This window comes from Anguilla anguilla, chromosome 6 (genome assembly GCF_013347855.1).
Source record: "Anguilla anguilla isolate fAngAng1 chromosome 6, fAngAng1.pri, whole genome shotgun sequence".
NCBI classification, from domain to species: domain Eukaryota; kingdom Metazoa; phylum Chordata; class Actinopteri; order Anguilliformes; family Anguillidae; genus Anguilla; species Anguilla anguilla.
In genome coordinates this window covers 16,434,734-16,452,679 of record NC_049206.1, presented here as the reverse complement: position 1 = coordinate 16,452,679, position 17,946 = coordinate 16,434,734, and positions in this window count along the sequence as shown.

Genomic DNA, 17,946 nt, shown 5'->3' with positions numbered 1-17,946 from the left:
GCTATATCTAGCTAATCTCAGTGTACCTTTGCATTCTAAATATACGAGATCAAATATCGACTGAGTATATATTAGTGCAGGAGAGAACACATGCACAGATCTCGCTTAAAAGGAAGGCGGATTGTAAGCTAATGTTAGTAATAGAGTATATACGTTAGCTATATGGACTAGGCAGTAAAAGCAGCATGATATAATCTAAACACGACATTACAATCGATAACACAATTCTTTGAAAACAAAAAACAAACAGAAGTTTCCTAAGCTACTTGATGCCTGGATGTTTGTCAGCCTTACTGAGTGAGTGCGGATCGTTCCGTGTGGTGCTGACTTGTCCAAAGGAACTCTGACTTCATCATTGGGTTTCTTTTGTCTTTGCTGGAGAGGGAAGTTGTGCTGACCCTGCTCTGCTTGCTGCCGCAGGAAAGTATGTAGATTATGCACGTTTAACTTGTTGCCATGTTGCAGAATGATAGCAAGTGTAAAGTTACTAAACCTACCTGGCCATGTGCGATTACCCAGCTCATCAGTGCTCTGTTTTTTTTTTTTTTCAGCAGGCTCATAATGGCTTCCTTGACTTTCATTAGCACAACACCGGTTCTTATACTGACAAACTCCTGAGAAGCCAATTGTCCCAAACATTATGGCGGGGGGCTGTATATAAAAGGTGTATGTTATTTCTACATGGTGAAACCAAACTTTATTAAAATACCCTTTAGTAAAAGCTGAGAATTTGCACTTTAGCCAAATGTACATTGTTTGACTGCACATCTAAAATTGTGCAGAACCAAATCAAGGGGAAACATTGGGAACATTTCCAAACATTGGAGCTTGCTGTATAAACACACACACACACACACACATACACACACACATTGAACATGAACCAAGAGTGAGATGAATGATATTTAAAGTAGGTTAGAAGTGTAATCATCACACACAGCCAACTGTGATATAAATAACATCATTACTCCTGACCAGTAATACAAAGAGTTTTTAAAATGTGTTTTTTTTTCTCTTTTGAATGGTTCAACAAGTAACTAATGTTGTTTGTGTTTCTGAGGGTGTTCATGAGACGTATTGAAAACAGCTGGAAATGTACATTGCTGGCAGTGGTTATTTTTTTTCACAGAGAAGTGTAAAAGATGAAAATAAATAAGAAATACCTCCAACATAGTGCAACACAGGTCTGGCATATACTGTAGCTCTTCACATGGCTTTACCTTAGATTACAAAACACTGACATGGTGAGAGACAGCCAGCCCTTTGAAAAATGTGACTTTAGGGCACACTGCTGCAGAGATTTTTACATCCATTTTGAGCAGGTATACATGTAAAAATGTTCTCACAGTATGTACTTTGTATGGTACACAGTGCCCCACTGAAGTGAATACCAAAGTGATCTCAGTTAGAAGAAAAAATACGAACTTGAAGTGGGTTGATCTGGAACATTGCAAATTGTGATCTGTGAAATAGATGCAGCATTGGAACTGCTCTCAGCTTCAGTGCAATATGTTGTTTCACTGTTCAATATAAAAATAACCGCAGACATGACATAATGGTCCATTTTTCAAGTAGAGGAGGTGGTACTTTGAGTACTGGACTCATGTAGCTACAGAAACTGACAGGAGGCTGCTGTGGATGTCTGTTGTAATTTTAGCTTTCAGAGACTGCTGATTTGAAAGCGTCCTCTAATGAATTGCTTTTAAACTCTGACAAAACATTGTTTTGTAGTTCAATGAAACTGTAATTTTTTGTAAAAATTTTGTAACAATTGTGAATTGCTGCGATATATTTTAATTTGAACGCACTGAACTTCAGCAGCTTCCTGAATGGAGGGAAAGTGATCTCCATTGGAGATTTATTTAATGCTCTAATACGGTTCCTTGCCATCACACACAACATAACTCTTCACTACAAGTGTCTGTCATCCATTGTTCCAACTGTAATTCTTTATCATTAAAAGCTTTGTGACCTTCTGAGCATGACTATCCCCCCCCCCCCCCCCCCCCCCCCCCCCGGATCTAAACAGCAAGCTAATGAGAGCCCACTGGGGCATATGGCACCTGTCTGACTCAGCTCATCTTAAAAATCCATCTTCTTTAATATTACCACCCGGCTCTGTACAGCTTCATTTTACTCAGAGGGGGAAAAAAAGATAAGTTTTTTTTAAACTGGCTGCATTCATCTCTCTTCATCATGCACTTTGTGGAGCAAGGACTGGGTCTCTGGTCGATCCAACCACGATGCACTTTTTCATGGGCAATCCTTGTTTTCTGGGAACACCTACCTCCACCCTATTAAATCTGCTTCTGCTCTGGGAAAACTGACTGCCACCACCCTGGGAGCATGGGTTAAGCAGCAAAAAAAATTCCAGTATTTAGGATTTTGTTTTGAAATGCAAGTTGACGGGTGCCTGCAATCAATGTATCAGTTAGACTGAGCAATTTTTGAAGTTATGAGCAAAACTTTTGTATTGATTTATTCAGGCTGCACATATGTTGGACAGTTCAACAGCTTATATGTGCATAGCATTGGTTTTCGGGTTATTGCATGCTTCAAAACAGCCTGAAGTATGAGGTGGGAAGTTGGTGTGATGGGTAGGGTATGTGCCTTTGACCAGAGGTCTTTTCCTAGAAGCTATGTTTGAATTTAGACCTCCATGATTGATTTTTTGTAACAGAGCTCAGGAAGGGAAAGGATATTGGGGCCACACCTAGTGGTTAAGTGAGCACACTTTCCTGGCTTGTGTTAGAAAATCAGCCCAAGCTTTGAAAATGTGTTTCTTTTCACAGTAGGGGTCTGAAACCGGGAATCCTCAAGCTTCAAAAGATGCAAAGCTTCTGTATTGTTTGGTTTATTTTGTATTTTTGCTTTTGTTTACTTTTTACTGGAACCAATGAGGGTGAAAGGTGCAAATTCATGGATGTTTGTTTGGAGAATTTTCCCTCTCTAAACAAATGAAACGCAAGTGAAAACTAGAATTTTCGCATTTCCCTGTGTCCAGCTAGTCTGTCCCTGCCAGATGACTGTTTGCCAGATGAATATTGCGACCAACAAAGAAGTAACTGTAAACAAGAACAGTCGCAATGCTCATCTGGCAAATATCTAATTTAATATTGCAAAAATTGGCGAGCACTGACGTATGTTGCATTCTAAAACTCACCATCTGTGATTAGACAAGATGAATTGGCTGTAACAGCAAGCACTGGCATCAGACGTTCTGAGATGGGGTAGCTCGCACTGCTGCAGTTCCTCTCTGCTACATTCTAAAACTGTTTCGTCACGTATCTTTGATCTGAACTGCCCTATAAGCACCGCAGCAAATAAAGTCCCCCACGCGTGAATGGCTTGCGCACCACACCATGCTCTCCACACTGGCTCCCTTGCGCTATACCCAGCCACTGGGAAAAGAAACCCCTCTCTGCTAGCTGGAGGAGAAAAACTACCTCCAGGAGGCTGCCACACACGAAGACGAACCCCGAAAAAGAGAAAAGAGGGATGTAGTTTGGCCAATGCCAGGCCTTCCCACATCCCAACTTAAAAACCAAAAGAAACACAGGCCCAACCCTGGAAGCAAAACATTCCGGGTGGTCCCCCTGCACAGCGGGCAACAACCAGGAACCGCTCCCGTGCCACTTCTCACTCCAGGATTTCACAGTAGCTACAGGAGCAGTGAACTGTCCAACAAAGCAGTGGTGTCCGCTCTCAAACCTGGTGCAAGTCTGGGCTCATGCACCCCATAATCTACTCAGTGTGCACATCACCGACAGCCATGTTCCCACAACACATCCAGTCCAGATTTTCACCAATACCACCGTTAACCATTTGTCTTGCTGTCTTTCAGGTCTGTCTTACTGCAAGGTGAGCCCGTTGTCTGCCAACACACCATAGTTAACAAACACACTATCAAACACATTCACCCATCTAAAACAAAATTTTAAAAAAAGCCAGCTATCCTTTGGTTTCTTTGGATAGCCAGCTATCCAAAGAAACCAAACGAAAACCCAAAACATAAATCATCACATACCAAAGCCCCAACCATTCCCTCTGAGCATATCCCCCTACCTGTGCCTTTTTTCCCTCCTTTATCTTATCCTACCTTATCCTCCTGATTATAATTACTGGCAGACACACCTGCTCTCTGCATGACAGAACAGACTGTAGTAAGTCAGTCAGACCTGCTCCTGACATGACACCCTGAAGTTGCCCCTGCAAGTTTCCCAACGTCAAAACAGTTTTTCCAGTGTGGAAGCAGTTATCCAGAGTGGAGGCAGGTTTTCCAAGATCAAGGCAGTTTTCCCGAAGTGCAGGCAGTGTTCTCTGAAAACAAGGATTGTCCCTCAGGGCCAACATATTTTGGTGTCTCTGAACTGCGTATTCTAGAAGTAATTGCGCATGTGCCTTTTCACTCTAGTTTTTTTTAACAACATTTTAGTTTTTGTTTCAGTGCTTATTTGATTTGTAATTTTGTAGAAGAATAAATTTTCTAATAAAAAGATGTACAGATTTGTTTGTCACTGTCTAAATCTCGCTGTGTGAGAGTCAGGCTTCACAAACTCCAAATTGGTTTTGGTAGGTGTCATGTGCTGTCAACGATGCACTCATTTCAACAAAGTTTTTCTGGAAACAGATGTACTTTGATTGCTTCATTGACCCTGATCAAGAGTCAGTGATTTTGCCCCCAGCTGGGAATAGGACAGCTCTGGAATAGAGGTCAGTGTATTGTGTGGTACTTAATGCTTCACCAATAGTGTATCAATGTGCTCCCCTTATTTCCTTGTACTCTGTAAATAGCGTATTTCATCTTCAGAAATTCCAAGTTGTGAGGAATATTGGTAGGGAAATGGCTGGCATGTTATAACTGCATTCATGCATTTAATTGGAAGAGGAGCCAAACCTGAAACAGAGGTTCTCATTACCAAAATGTTAGAATCTACTTTTCGCAGCACAGATGGAGTCCTGCACAGGCAGAAAATGGTTTTATTTTGTAGCGTGATCTCATGCCAACTGCCACACTGCCCTGCGGATTTCTCTTGCCAAGCTGTGGATGTGAGGCTCGGCCGGGCCTGGCAGATTCAGAGAGAAGCCAGACTGCTGGTGGAGGTGCAAGGAAGGGGCCGGTTGAGGCTCGCCAGGTGGGGCTGGGTTCACAGCCCAACTGAACAGAGAGAAAACACCTTATTTTATGATTGGAATTTAATAAAGTGGGTTATTTATTATCTCTGATGTACAGCTTTGATTGTGTGTCTTTCATCATTTATGTATTATGTACAGTATTGTCTCTTGAATTAGAAATTGTGTTGTACATTCTGCTGCAACAGGAGTGCATTTTTTGTATTTTTGACATGATTAATTAAACAACACACTTGATAACACTCGATTCACTGGTGTCCCATCGACAATTATCTGAATACGTTCATCAGGATAGCTGAGTATGTACAACAGAACAGTTGACCTTCTTGCTACACTGTTACACAGATGAGCATTATCTATGTTTATTTGTAAACATTATTTTCTTATTTTACCTTTATGAATGCATGCACCTGCACAATTTTAAGTTGCTCAGTGTAAGTGTGTCTGCTAAATGAATGTAACATGATGATGGGGACACTGTGCTTTATGAGTACCGTCTATCACGTGGCACAAAGTCCTAATTTTCCAGGCAGTCACTATAGACCCTGGGGCACCTATCACAGAAAACAGGGGAGTTACTCCACTGTCATTCTGAAAATCTAAATCTGACCCATCTAATCAACACCTGGCCCATTTAATCAAAATCAAAAATCATTGGCTCTCCATTGCTGTAGAAAATGGGCCCTCGCATGTCACGTACGCGGGCTGCTACATGCTCTGGTGAAGGATGAGAGTGGTTCTCTGGATGAAAGGTACTTAATAACAGCAAGTCATTATCATAGCCATTATGCATCTGTCAGAATTTTCACATCAGCTGCAAAGCTGAACAACGCATCAGTAACCTTAGCTCACCACTATCGAAGACCTCTGAGGAGTAGTTGAATGTTTGCTATAAACAAATATCCAGCTAAAAAAAAGTGCACAGGCACAAACAGACACACACATACACGCACCAAATTAATGCACAAATGTACATTTTGGGATTTTTCCTCTCCCTTTCTTTTCTCTCGGTTTAACAAAATTAATTTCCATAGATAATTGTGATCTGGAAACAACACCAAGAAACAACACCCTTAAATTTTTTGGCATTGTACCTACTGTGATCTTTTGCTAAAGAAACTCTTGTGGGTCTCATGTCAACGTCAGTGCATAAACCACACACATTCAAACACACACGCACACACGCACACAAAGGCACACACACACACAGAATTGAAGGCCAACAGAGAAATGGCTTGCAAACTCTCTGCACTTTTTGAAAAGGCATGGGGTTGTGTAATATCACAAGTAAACGGGCTTTGTTTGGTGTGGCCATCAAACACCATGACTGTTACATACAGAGCAGCTGTGTGGGGTGGCGGGGGAATGAGATATCTAGGTTTTTTTTTTATTCTTTGTGCTAGTTTTTATGGAGCAGTTCTCAAGGGAGACTGTGTTTACTTTTTATTGAGGTCCATGTCAGAGAGCCATTTAAAAATGATTAGAATTTTAATGCCAGAGACTTTCACGACCAGAGAAACTGTAACTCATGTAAAAAGGTGCCTTCTTTTGACTCTTATAAATTGTCTCAGCTTTTACAGAGACAAGAGCAGCGCTTGACCAAACTCTGGGGCCCAATTCCACAGAAAAATAGAGAAAACTGTTGTTTTCAATGGCACTCCAGAAAATGATCATTGTTAACACTTTACATCTGTTAGTTTAATGCATGACGTTCAGTGTTGTTTGTTCAGTGTACAGCAAGAGCAATTTGTTCTTTTTGCATATTAAATTCAAGGGACCACCACATTAATCTTCCTGCAAAGACAGTGAAACACCCCACGGACTGGATAGACACCAACTTAGGTAAGCAGTCCCATAGGGTGGTGCATAATTTGATGTGGCTTTACCTAAGGGGTGAGGGTAGAGGGGGTTAGGATGTGGCTTTTTCTAAGGAGGGAGGGGAGGGGAGGTGCAGTTAAGTTGGAAGGGTTTTCTCCATCTCCTCATCTAAAAGTGATGATTGGGCACCTGCAGCCTGCCTGTGCCAGCTGAACATGTGCTACTGGAATATGATGACTTGTGCAGCTGAGATGGTGAATTCTGGAGAGAAAAGAAGCCATGGCTGGCTTGCATGACTGTACATTTTGGCAAGCTCAGCAATCAGAAAAGCTAACTTGGCACCTTGTGTTTGTGAAAAATAAAGTAAATTTGCATTTATTTGTAAGTCAAACGTGTGTGTGTGTGTGTGTGTGTGTGAATAGTACACTGTCTACAAATCATTGAATGGCACAGACAGAAAAGACTATTAGAATAACAACAAAAAAAAGATGAATCCAAAAATCTAAATCCAATCCTGTTAACATATTATGTATCATACAAGTACTACATTTGGATTTCATATTCCAAATCAAGATGTAATGCAAGCATGCCAGATTGCCTAATATGTTTAATTAGGCCAACCACATCCAGTCTAAAGCAGATTTAGATTCAAAACAAACAAATAGAAGCCTTTGGGGAATCCATTAATACTGCCAGCAAAGGAGCCAGTGAATATGTGTGCCTGTATGTTAATTTTTGTTAGTTTAGCTATATAATGTACAGTACATATAAAAAATCAATATTTGTCATGGCTCATCGTGATGCCATGTACTGCCTAATACTAGAATACAGTTATATTCTTATATGCAACGAGGTCCTCTCTTTGCAGTCACAGAAGCTCTTCACTCTGCAAGACCAAAGTCACTCAGCTTCATCCTCATTCTTTTTGAATTGTCTGCTGCATCCTTGTCATGTTCTTTCAAGACATGAGCATCTTTGACTGTTCTCTGGCATGGTTTAACTTTATATCTTTCTGGCTGGTCGTCCCTGATGGCTAGGAGGGGATGTGTCTCCTCCCCTCATTTCCTCAATGAATGTTCTGTGAGGCTTGATGCCCACTGTTTTTTTTTTTTTCATTTTGTCCTTCTAATGCCTAAGTTCAGGCACATATCTCTGCTCATCTGGCTGGCATTACAGTCGGGATGTTCTTCCACCACTTTAAGCTCAACCCAGGGAAGACTCCTGTTCCCCCTGGCAAAGGGTCCCCCATGGATAGATGCTTCAATCACTCAGCTCAGCAGTGTGTCCCTCCTGCTCAGCTAAGAAGCTTAGTGTGACCCTGGATGACCAGCTACGCTTCTCAGACTCGCCCACCCAGTCTTCCAACATAACATCAGGATAATTTGCACTTACTTACACAAAACTTACACAAAAGCTACACAGTCACTTGTTCAACAATAGTCACCTCTTGACTGGGCTACAGTGTCTTTATGGCCAGCTTACTGGCCTCAACAAGCCACTGGACCTGGCCCAGAATAATGCATACCTGGTCTCCAAGCTGCCTAAATTTGTGCATGCTCTGCCACCTGCCTTTGGCTTCCAGTGATTGCTTGCTTTCAATTTAAAAAAACCTCACTTTGTCGCTCATTCTATACTTCTAGGCATTTCACATGGTTTACCACCACCATCTCTCTTTCCTGGATATCTTAGGGGTTCTCAGATTATTTGCTTCCAACCTCAATAGCCACTCCTTCCAGCTTTTATGTGGGGTGGCTGTTTCAAGACCTCATTTCATCACCTCACGTAGGTGTCCCCCAGGGTTCAGTTCTGGGTCTCTCTCTGCATACATATATTTTTAAATTAGAATGTATGTTTAAATTGGAGGTCCTAAGGTAGTAGAGGCCAGGGCATAGGAAAGCCCTTTAAAGTGACTACCTTTAAACGGAAGACCGGAAGACAATTTAGAAATAACAATTGTCAAAATATTACCAAGGTTGTGTAAACCAGACAAGGTTTGTTTTATCTCAAAGTCTAAAACATATAAAATTTAGGGTTGTGACGGTCATGGAATTTTTGCTGCCGATCATCGTCACCCAGGTCATCGAATCGATCGGCATAATCGTCTCATCTTTTCGTTCACGAAAAGGCAGCATAAGTAGAATATAATTAACAACATAACTTTATTAACACTTATTTCTATTTAACATTTCCAAACTTTTTGAAACAAATAAAATATTTATTTGTACAGTGCTAAACATTCATTTAAACAAATTAAATTGCCTAAACATTCTTAGATATTAAATAGGAAATGAAACAATAGGCCTATAGCGTATTTATGTAGTGACAGTGCTAATAAATGAAACGAAATAAAACTGATCGACTTTGCCTGTTAAGAAAGATGAAAATGTGCTTTTAATTAGCAACAGTCTAATTAAATCAAATGAATTTATTTTGGTCAAACCAACGGCCTTTTTGTTTACAAAAAGGCAGCATAAGTAGAATAGAAAATGGGCCCAAATTTGGTGACGTAACGTTTGTTTTGCCAACAAGCTGCATCTTGATTTTACCTCAAGTCTCTGTTCTTGTCAGCGAAATTGTGAGTGACAGGTCACGTGCATTCACTGGATGAGACTATTTCATTCCATCAATCAGAGCACTGTAAGTTGCTGCAATTATCAGAAATGTTCGGAACTTTGGTTCAGTCAAACCACGTTAAATATTTTTGATAAGATTATGTTAAGCAATGTTATTCGCCTATATTAACGTAATTACAACAGTAATACTAATATATTATTATTAGTAGTAGTAACCTAGTTGTTGTTTAAATTATTATTAGGCTATTATTATTATTATTATTATTATTATTATTACATAGTCTACTGAAAAAGGGAGATTAAAAACAAAGCTTGCTCTGCAAACCAAGCTATGTGGGATTTTGGGGCTGAGATTGGCATATGTTCCCCAGTGGGGTTCCAGGCACTAGTACACCACTATCCTTTTCTGACTCACGAGGAACAAAAGATCAGACTACTGTGGTGGCCATGAGTCAGAAACAAAGAAATCATTAACTCAGCCTTTACCACCGCTGCCACTGACCATGTTTCTGTCAGATCTGGAGCAAGTGGCACATAGTGCTAAGGCATATTTAGAGAGCAAACCGGGGACTAGCCATGACCGAAACAGAATGGCAGCCAGTTTATCTTTCCAGCAATGTCTGGGCTTGCCGGAACAAAAAAGGCCCACAGTGTTCCAGCACCCAGCGTTAGGCGTGAATCCGCTTGCAGTGCATGCAAAAAGCCTCCCCTGCCTGCTGCCAGTGTAAACAATCTGCCATTTTCAAAAATTGTGGCTGGTGCACATTTGGTATTGTGAATGTTTTTCTCAATGCAGTATCTGCTGTTTGATTTCTGTTCAAATTAACTTTTTTGAAAGTAGTGTTATGTTCTTATAAGCAGGTTCTTCTCTAAATACTTTTTGGTGAGCATACCTTGTAAAATGCTGGACTGGATTCCCCTGAACTTTGAACGTTAGTTTGTTTCACTTCATGAACACAATTTTGTCTTCAATGCAAGTTAAAAATGCCATTTGTAAAGAATAAAATGAATGTTTTCATTTAATTGTCAGAACAAATGTTGTTTGAATCAACCACATGTATTCACATTTAGATTTATACAAAATAATCTGTGTTAGTATAGAATAACATTAACCTACATGAAGTTCAGGCTTTTCAGTAGGTATAAATAACTTTTTAGTAAGTAGAAAGAGTCACTGGTGAGGTGAAAAGGGGTAAAGGATATTGTTGGGATTCACAGTAAGATTTGTATCATATACTGTATGTGGGTTTGCTTTGTAGTTTTAGGATTATGCCATTTTAATTCACCTCAGAGGCCAGGTCAGCACATGTGACAAATGCTCTGGTTCAGGCTGGTTCAGATGTAATAATTTAGACATCCACAATTTTGACCTGCCTTTGTAGAGTAAACAGAACCAATGTGTTTATGTTTCTAGAAACATTCCTGCTTGCATCTTGTTGACAGTGCATCACAACATGATGCAGGTCAATGGGATTAGGGGGAGGTTTACTAATGGTATGTGAGAGAATGTCATTTGTACAATGCAGCATGCCACTATCTGAGCATCTGTTGGCTTATTATACCAGCTATATCACATAAAAGCTATATGCTATGTGGCTCATAACAAGTTTCCAAGATCAGACTTGATATGCTACCATGGTAAAAGAAGCTATGAAAAGGGTGCTTGATACATGGTGGATTATATCTCAAATTGAAAAATGAATGGAAAAAACATCACATTTATATACTGAACAGATTTACGACTTCTACAATACACTCCAGGGTCCACCAACTGTGCAGTGCAAGACATTTAAAGTTGCATCACACTTTCAAGGACCAGTAGCCACTGCCGTTCATTGTTTTCTTTATACATAAATTAAACACTTAAGAAGCTTATTAGCTTTTACTGAACACATTTGTTAAGCTTTTTTTTTTTTCCTGGAGGAAATCAAATATATGTGTGATATGGAACTAGTGTAGCTGTGTTTACAACTCACAAGAAGCTTCATAAAGTTGTTAGTTGGTAGCAAAACAATACATTCTGTGAAAATATTGCAACAGAAACAGGGAACAAATTAGCTCTGCTGATAATGCTGATAAACATGTACTTCAAATAATCTGTGGGCAGGCATAGTCTATGTCAAAATAGCTCTTGGTACAAGATTTTCAGTTTTTTATATCTTAAACCATTAAGCAGAAGTTACACCATGAACTACATGCTGGGTACATTAAAGTCAATACAAAGCAGACAAATAACTTATTTTAAAAAGTTTAATAAACCACATTATAAACAAATGCAATTTGTTCAGATATGTGTGGGTTCTTATGGTGCCTCTGTGCTCGGCCATATATATGACATAAATATTTAAAACCTTGTAAAATCAGGCTTTTAAGAAAACACGTTTGCACTTCTGGTTTATGGTTTGAATATACGTTTAACAGAGAATGTAGCTCAAACAAATGGTCAATGGAAGTCTCATCATGCATACACAAGTGGCATTCATTGTATATGGAATGATACTGGAATTTTAAATAAAGATGTTCCAATATCTAAGAGTCCACAAATCCATAAAGTCAAAGCAAATGGCAGAAAATGACAGAAACAGGCCACGAGACCAATGCACATCATATGAATCTGAAGTTTTCAAAAGAGATTGACTTGTAAATGTAAATTATTTGAATTGCAACAATTAATCACATTGTTTGCAGTGTGTTAAAAGCGTTTCTGTCATTATTATTTCTTTCTATTTTACTTATGTTTTTGCTATTTTAGAAGCCAAAAATGGTGACCACTGAAAGCATTTTGACAGTAAGTCTTTTGTCATATGCGGAATAAAAAGCCTTTCTGCTGCTTCTTCACCCATAAGTTTGCTTTACAGCTGTAGCTCTATATTGCATAATAATATGGACCTTGGGGAAAGGTTGTTTGTTTTTTTATTATATTAGCAAGATGCAGCAGAGCTGGTTGTGTTCCTGACCACACATAAACATTATTTAAAGAGAACCATGAAGTCTGCAAGAACACCATCTCGATGATCAATCTCAGCCCTTTTAACTGCACAAACGAGTATTTTTTTTTCTTCTGGAGACATGTGCCAGACATTTAAAAAAAAGATTACTATAATAATATTTTAAAAGCTGCAAAAGTTCACTTTTTTTCTACATGTTGCCAATAAATGTCAATGTCTCCAAAGGAGGGCATGCGGCCAAATGTTTAATTTCATGAAAAATTATAGAAAACTGCACATTTTGTCATCTTTTCATTGGATTCAGTCAAGCCCAAATATAGATTTTGCATGAGGCTTTATTCCCGTTCAGGGCCAGTCGACCACCAGGGAAGAATTTAACGCTTGCATTGACACTGAAGATTAATAACTCTAAAGGTGAAATAGCTTTTAGTAAGATACTTTGCATAACAGTTTGAAAAATGAGGGTAAGTGTGTTGCATTAGATGGAGAACTCCAGGAATCAGTCAACATTTGTCTATATGTTTTTTCCCATATTGAATAAATGCTGAAGTCTTTTATTTCTTCACAGTTGATTGGGGAACGCAGTTCAATGTGTTCAGTAATCTACAAAATTAAGTTTGCTAAATTAATTAAGTCACATTTTTTGTTTTGTCAGTTTTTACAGACCTGTTTTTAGAGCCTGTTTTGTTACAGATTTAAAAATGAGCAACAATGTAATTCCTATCCCTCTTGAAAATGGCGCACATTTACTCACCATGTTTTAAACCTAGCATAACCAATTCCAACTGTATTGGTACAAGACTTGTAACACCATCTTGCCTAATATATCCTTTATTTACTTTCCAGAAAAAGAGCCAGATGGGAAATATTATATTCCATATGTCAAAAGAATATGGTTAGACCATGTTTCCTAAAAGCTTGCTACTATCCTCATCGGCGATTCAGTTGCAAGCTATCAAAGTGCTAATTGCCACTTTTGCATGTAAATTTAAAGGTTGGCCATTATTAGAAGCACACCTGAGGTAAATTAGTCAACAAGGTTTAGTTGGATAGGAACCCTGTCGAAGGGAAAGAACACTGCTGAAACAAACGTTTTGACAGGTGTCTCTAGAGGATGAGAGAGGGACGTGCAGGGGTTGACAGTGACAGCAAAGCACCGTCAAGCTCTCTCCAGAGCTTTGCCTTGCAAAGAAAGGTAAAAGATATGGCTGCGCTTAAGCAGTACAAAAGTAGCCTCTGTAAGAGCATGAAACATCACTGCGAGTTTGATGTCATTACAATATTCTAGTCCCCTTCTCCCTGAGCTCTTTTATTTATTTATTTATTTATTTATTATGGGGGTGGCATGGTGGTGCTGCGGGTAGCGCTGTTGCCTATCCAAATCCTGGCCAGGGCCTGTCTGTGTGGAGTTTGCATGTTCTTCCCGTGTCCATGTGAGCTTCCTCTGGGTACCCCGGGTTCCTCCCACATTCCAAAAACTGTGCAACTTAGGTTAATTATAGTCTAAATTGGAGAGTCTAAATAATATAAATATGAAAATGTTATACTTACGAATGAACTACTAATAGCAGCTTAAGTTTAAACAAGTGATGTTGTAGTTTGTTGTCATTATAAAGAGCCACAGAGCCAAATAAAAAGAAGTATCTGTCCCAAACATTATGAAGCTTACTGTATATAGGGCTCAATTTCAATTACATCTTGACCCATGATGAGAAAAGATGATAAAAGACTATCCGAGAAGAACGTGAAGAAATGAAAGGAAACAACTTTCTTCCATGTAATTAAAAATAAAATAAGGGACAGTGCTGGCTGTCTAGCCACAGGTATATTATAACAAACACATTTTTATATTTGACTGACAAGCCTTATACTTTTGCTGTGAGCAGTCCTTAAATGGCCTCTTCCTCCAATGTACTTTGGTGCAATGCAGCTAAACCCTGAGTGAATACAGCTACATTCTAGTCACACATATTTTTTTAGAGACAGCATCAACTTTGTGTCAAATGATGAGGATCTGCACGCTTATCCTATTCAAGTGGAGCAAACTACTTGAACTCAGAGGGAGCTGACAGAAGCGGTCAAGCATCCTTTAGCCAAAGCATCTGTGCAAATACTGCTGACTCTGTGATGTCTGTGTGCAAGCAGGAAATAACAACTGCTGGCTGCAATGACAGAAAGAAAATCACAGTGTAGCACAAGCTGTGTAGATGATCATTATAGCCCCTAATGACACCAGTAGGACAATCTAATTAATTACATATGCATATTTAAATTGAAATCACTTGTGACACTATTGATGTAGTCTTGTGAAATAGGACTTTGCATATTATGTTCATGATTGTAGTCATGCTAGGAGTGCATGGTAATGACCAGTCAAAATGAGTTATAGTGACATGTTTACTCCACCATGTTGTTTCTGCTGAAAATTTCCCAAAGTTGTCGTAAAGTTATACTGACATTTACATCAGACACAGACAGGAGACTGTAAGGCACAAAGGACTGAACCGTATCTGTATGATGCCTTGTATACCCAGAAGACTGTGGATGCACAGTATTGGGATGAATTCAGCTCACATGTAAGATCCTGCTAGTCAAGGGTGAGTACCTAAAAGGAGTATTCAGTAATAACATGAAGTCATTTCTGATTTAAGCTCGCCTGCCCCACAGGTTAAAGTCAGTTCTGTCCCACTGTGTTGAACTTGCAGTCAATGTGATCTTACTGAGTTGAACTCATACAACCCAGCTTGCAGTTGGAATGAGTGCCTTTACTAACCAACCTGACCTAAAATATCATTGGCACAACCTTCCCCTTGATGATATATTGCAACCACTGCTGTTTTGTGTCCTTTTTTTAAATAAGACATCTACTATATTTTGATAGGCATCACCTACCCTATACTAATATATCAACAGGATCCCATATAGTACATATGATAATGCAAACGCCTTTCTATGTCTTTTTAAGTTACAAACTGTCCAATATTATGTGGTCAGATCTCCCGGATTCTTTCTCACACATTTTATTTTTGCCATTATAATTTCACAGGCAGTGGAGGTAATGTACCGTGTCCGATGAGATTCAAAACTTTCCTCTCTATCTATTAATGAAACATGGGTGCTTTCAATGGGCACAGCATTGCACCATATTTAATAGAGTAGTTGGTGGGGGATGAAGTGCAGAACTAGCTGGAAATGACAACCTCTAACTACAGGCTGCACCTCCCATCAGCACTATTGTAAGAAGTTTGACTTTTCAGGGCTAAAATAACCCCCTTGGTGCACACACACGCACAAACGAATGCACACACACACACGCACACACACACAGTTAGATTCAAAGTATTATGACAGTGACACAATTTTTGTTGTTCTGGCTTTATATTCCAGCATGTTGGATTTGAAGTAAAAGAATGGATGTGAGGTTAAATAGCCAACTGTCGGCTTCATTTTGGGGGTATTTACATCGATATTGGGTGATACTTGAATGAATTACAGACCTATTTATACATAGTCCCCCATTTTAGGTGAGCAAAAGTAATTCAACAAATTAACAATGTAGCGACCCTATTGGACAGGATGTCAGCGTTTATGTTTGTTTGGTTTGTGTCTTTGTGGGCTGCCAGCCTTAGACATGCCCTGTGTGGTTGATGCCGGGGCGTCCTTGTGGCTGGTAGGTCAGTGGGTGAGAGGGCGGGTCGGAGAAGGGCATTCTGGGAGGGACCCGGGTTGTCTGTGTTCTTGGGGCGGGATGCTGGACAGGAAGATGGTGTGTTAGAAATATTGTAAAGAAAAGTTAATCTGTTAAACTGTTGTTTTTGGCGTTGCTATGGCTGGACGGTAACCTGTTTGACTTTAATAAACAGTGAATTTGCGAACTCTTTTTTTGTGTGGACATTTCTTTTTCCCCGTTAGAGAGACCGCTGCAATAATTTGAAATAAAGCTGTCATATTAACTACTTGGTTACAATTTTATGAATGCTGACAGTCAGCACCTTAGCATCATATTAATTGTTTTATTCCAAATCCAAAGTCCTGGAGTACACAGCCAAAACAACAAAAATTGTGTCACTTTCCAAACACTTATTGACTGAACTGTACATTACAATCCCAAAATAAGTTTAAAAAGAAACAAAGACAACAGCGCAAGGGAGTTCAGTCATAAAGAAAAATTAACAAAACATTCTCTAATTCTCTGGTTGCAAAGCATAGTCTTTCACAATGGACAAGAAAAAAAAAACAGTATTAAAAGGAAGAGCTGAGGAATTGGGTGTTCTATTTCCCAAAGCCCATTATCCCACAAACAAGGTATATTCAAAAAACTCTATATGCCTAACTTCTTGCCACATGCCTGAGGTCATAACCAAATGGTTCAAAAATAACTGAGCAAACCAAACCCATTTCTGTGGTTCTAGGATTCACTGCATCAACCCCCATAACACATTCATATCTTCATTATCACAAATTTCACCTGGTCAGACAGGTAATTCAGTAGCACTGTGAAACAGTATTTGAGCTTCCCCTATAAAAAGCTGAAGAGAAAGTATCTCCCCTAAGCCATAAAACCACCAATTCTCAAGAAACAGGTCTTTTGGCTATGAGCATATAACAGCATCATGCACTGGGGTTTCCCCCAAGTTACAAAAAAGTACACCCTCGTGCCCTCAAGGATTAAGGTGTGACCTTCCAATGTAGATCACCTGGATGCTTCTCTAAGGAAAAGTATACAGAGTTTGTCAAAATCCCCTTATGAAAGAACAGCCCAGACCACCTTGATACCCCCTGCCCCTGGAACTCTGCCTGGTGCATGACTTTCATGTTGACTGCAAGTTAACAAGAGAGCTTTTTTGCCAATGTCCCCAAGCTCTAGTGTTGTAAAAGGAGAAAAACATGTCCTCCCCGTTCTGTAGTTCCCTTCAAACAGGCATAACGGGGGAAACAACCACCTTTGCCCTCACCCCCTGGCTTAACACAATCCCTCTTTGCCAGTGTTTCTCATGTAACACCCAGGAAGCACTTTCTGGATCCCTCCACCACCTTCTACATGAGCCAAGTAGACATGATGTCAGAGACAGCTCTTAGTGTGCCTGTTGGTTTCCAGCCAGCTCTATTCCTCAAAAGTGCAAGTCTTTTCAACACTGACTTCACAAAACAAGCATTCAAGCTAGCTGGCACGAGGCTAGCATTGTCAGCTGTAGCACAAGGTTGCGAAACTAAGGTACAGTTCAGACCAAAGACACAAGACAAGACTGACAAGTCGAAAAAATCCCAGAAGGTATACGGACAATCTAAAACTTGTCAGTCCATGGGCATCGTAGGCATAGGCTTTCATGGCTTAATCGCCAAATGTTTTGAGGCTGGCTCTGAATATATTTTCCAGCATCATCACAATATATTTGCTCAAAGGCTAACATTGTAGCACAGATCAGACCACTCCTCTTAGCTCCCCCTGTTCACACATTGATAGCTCTGTGAAT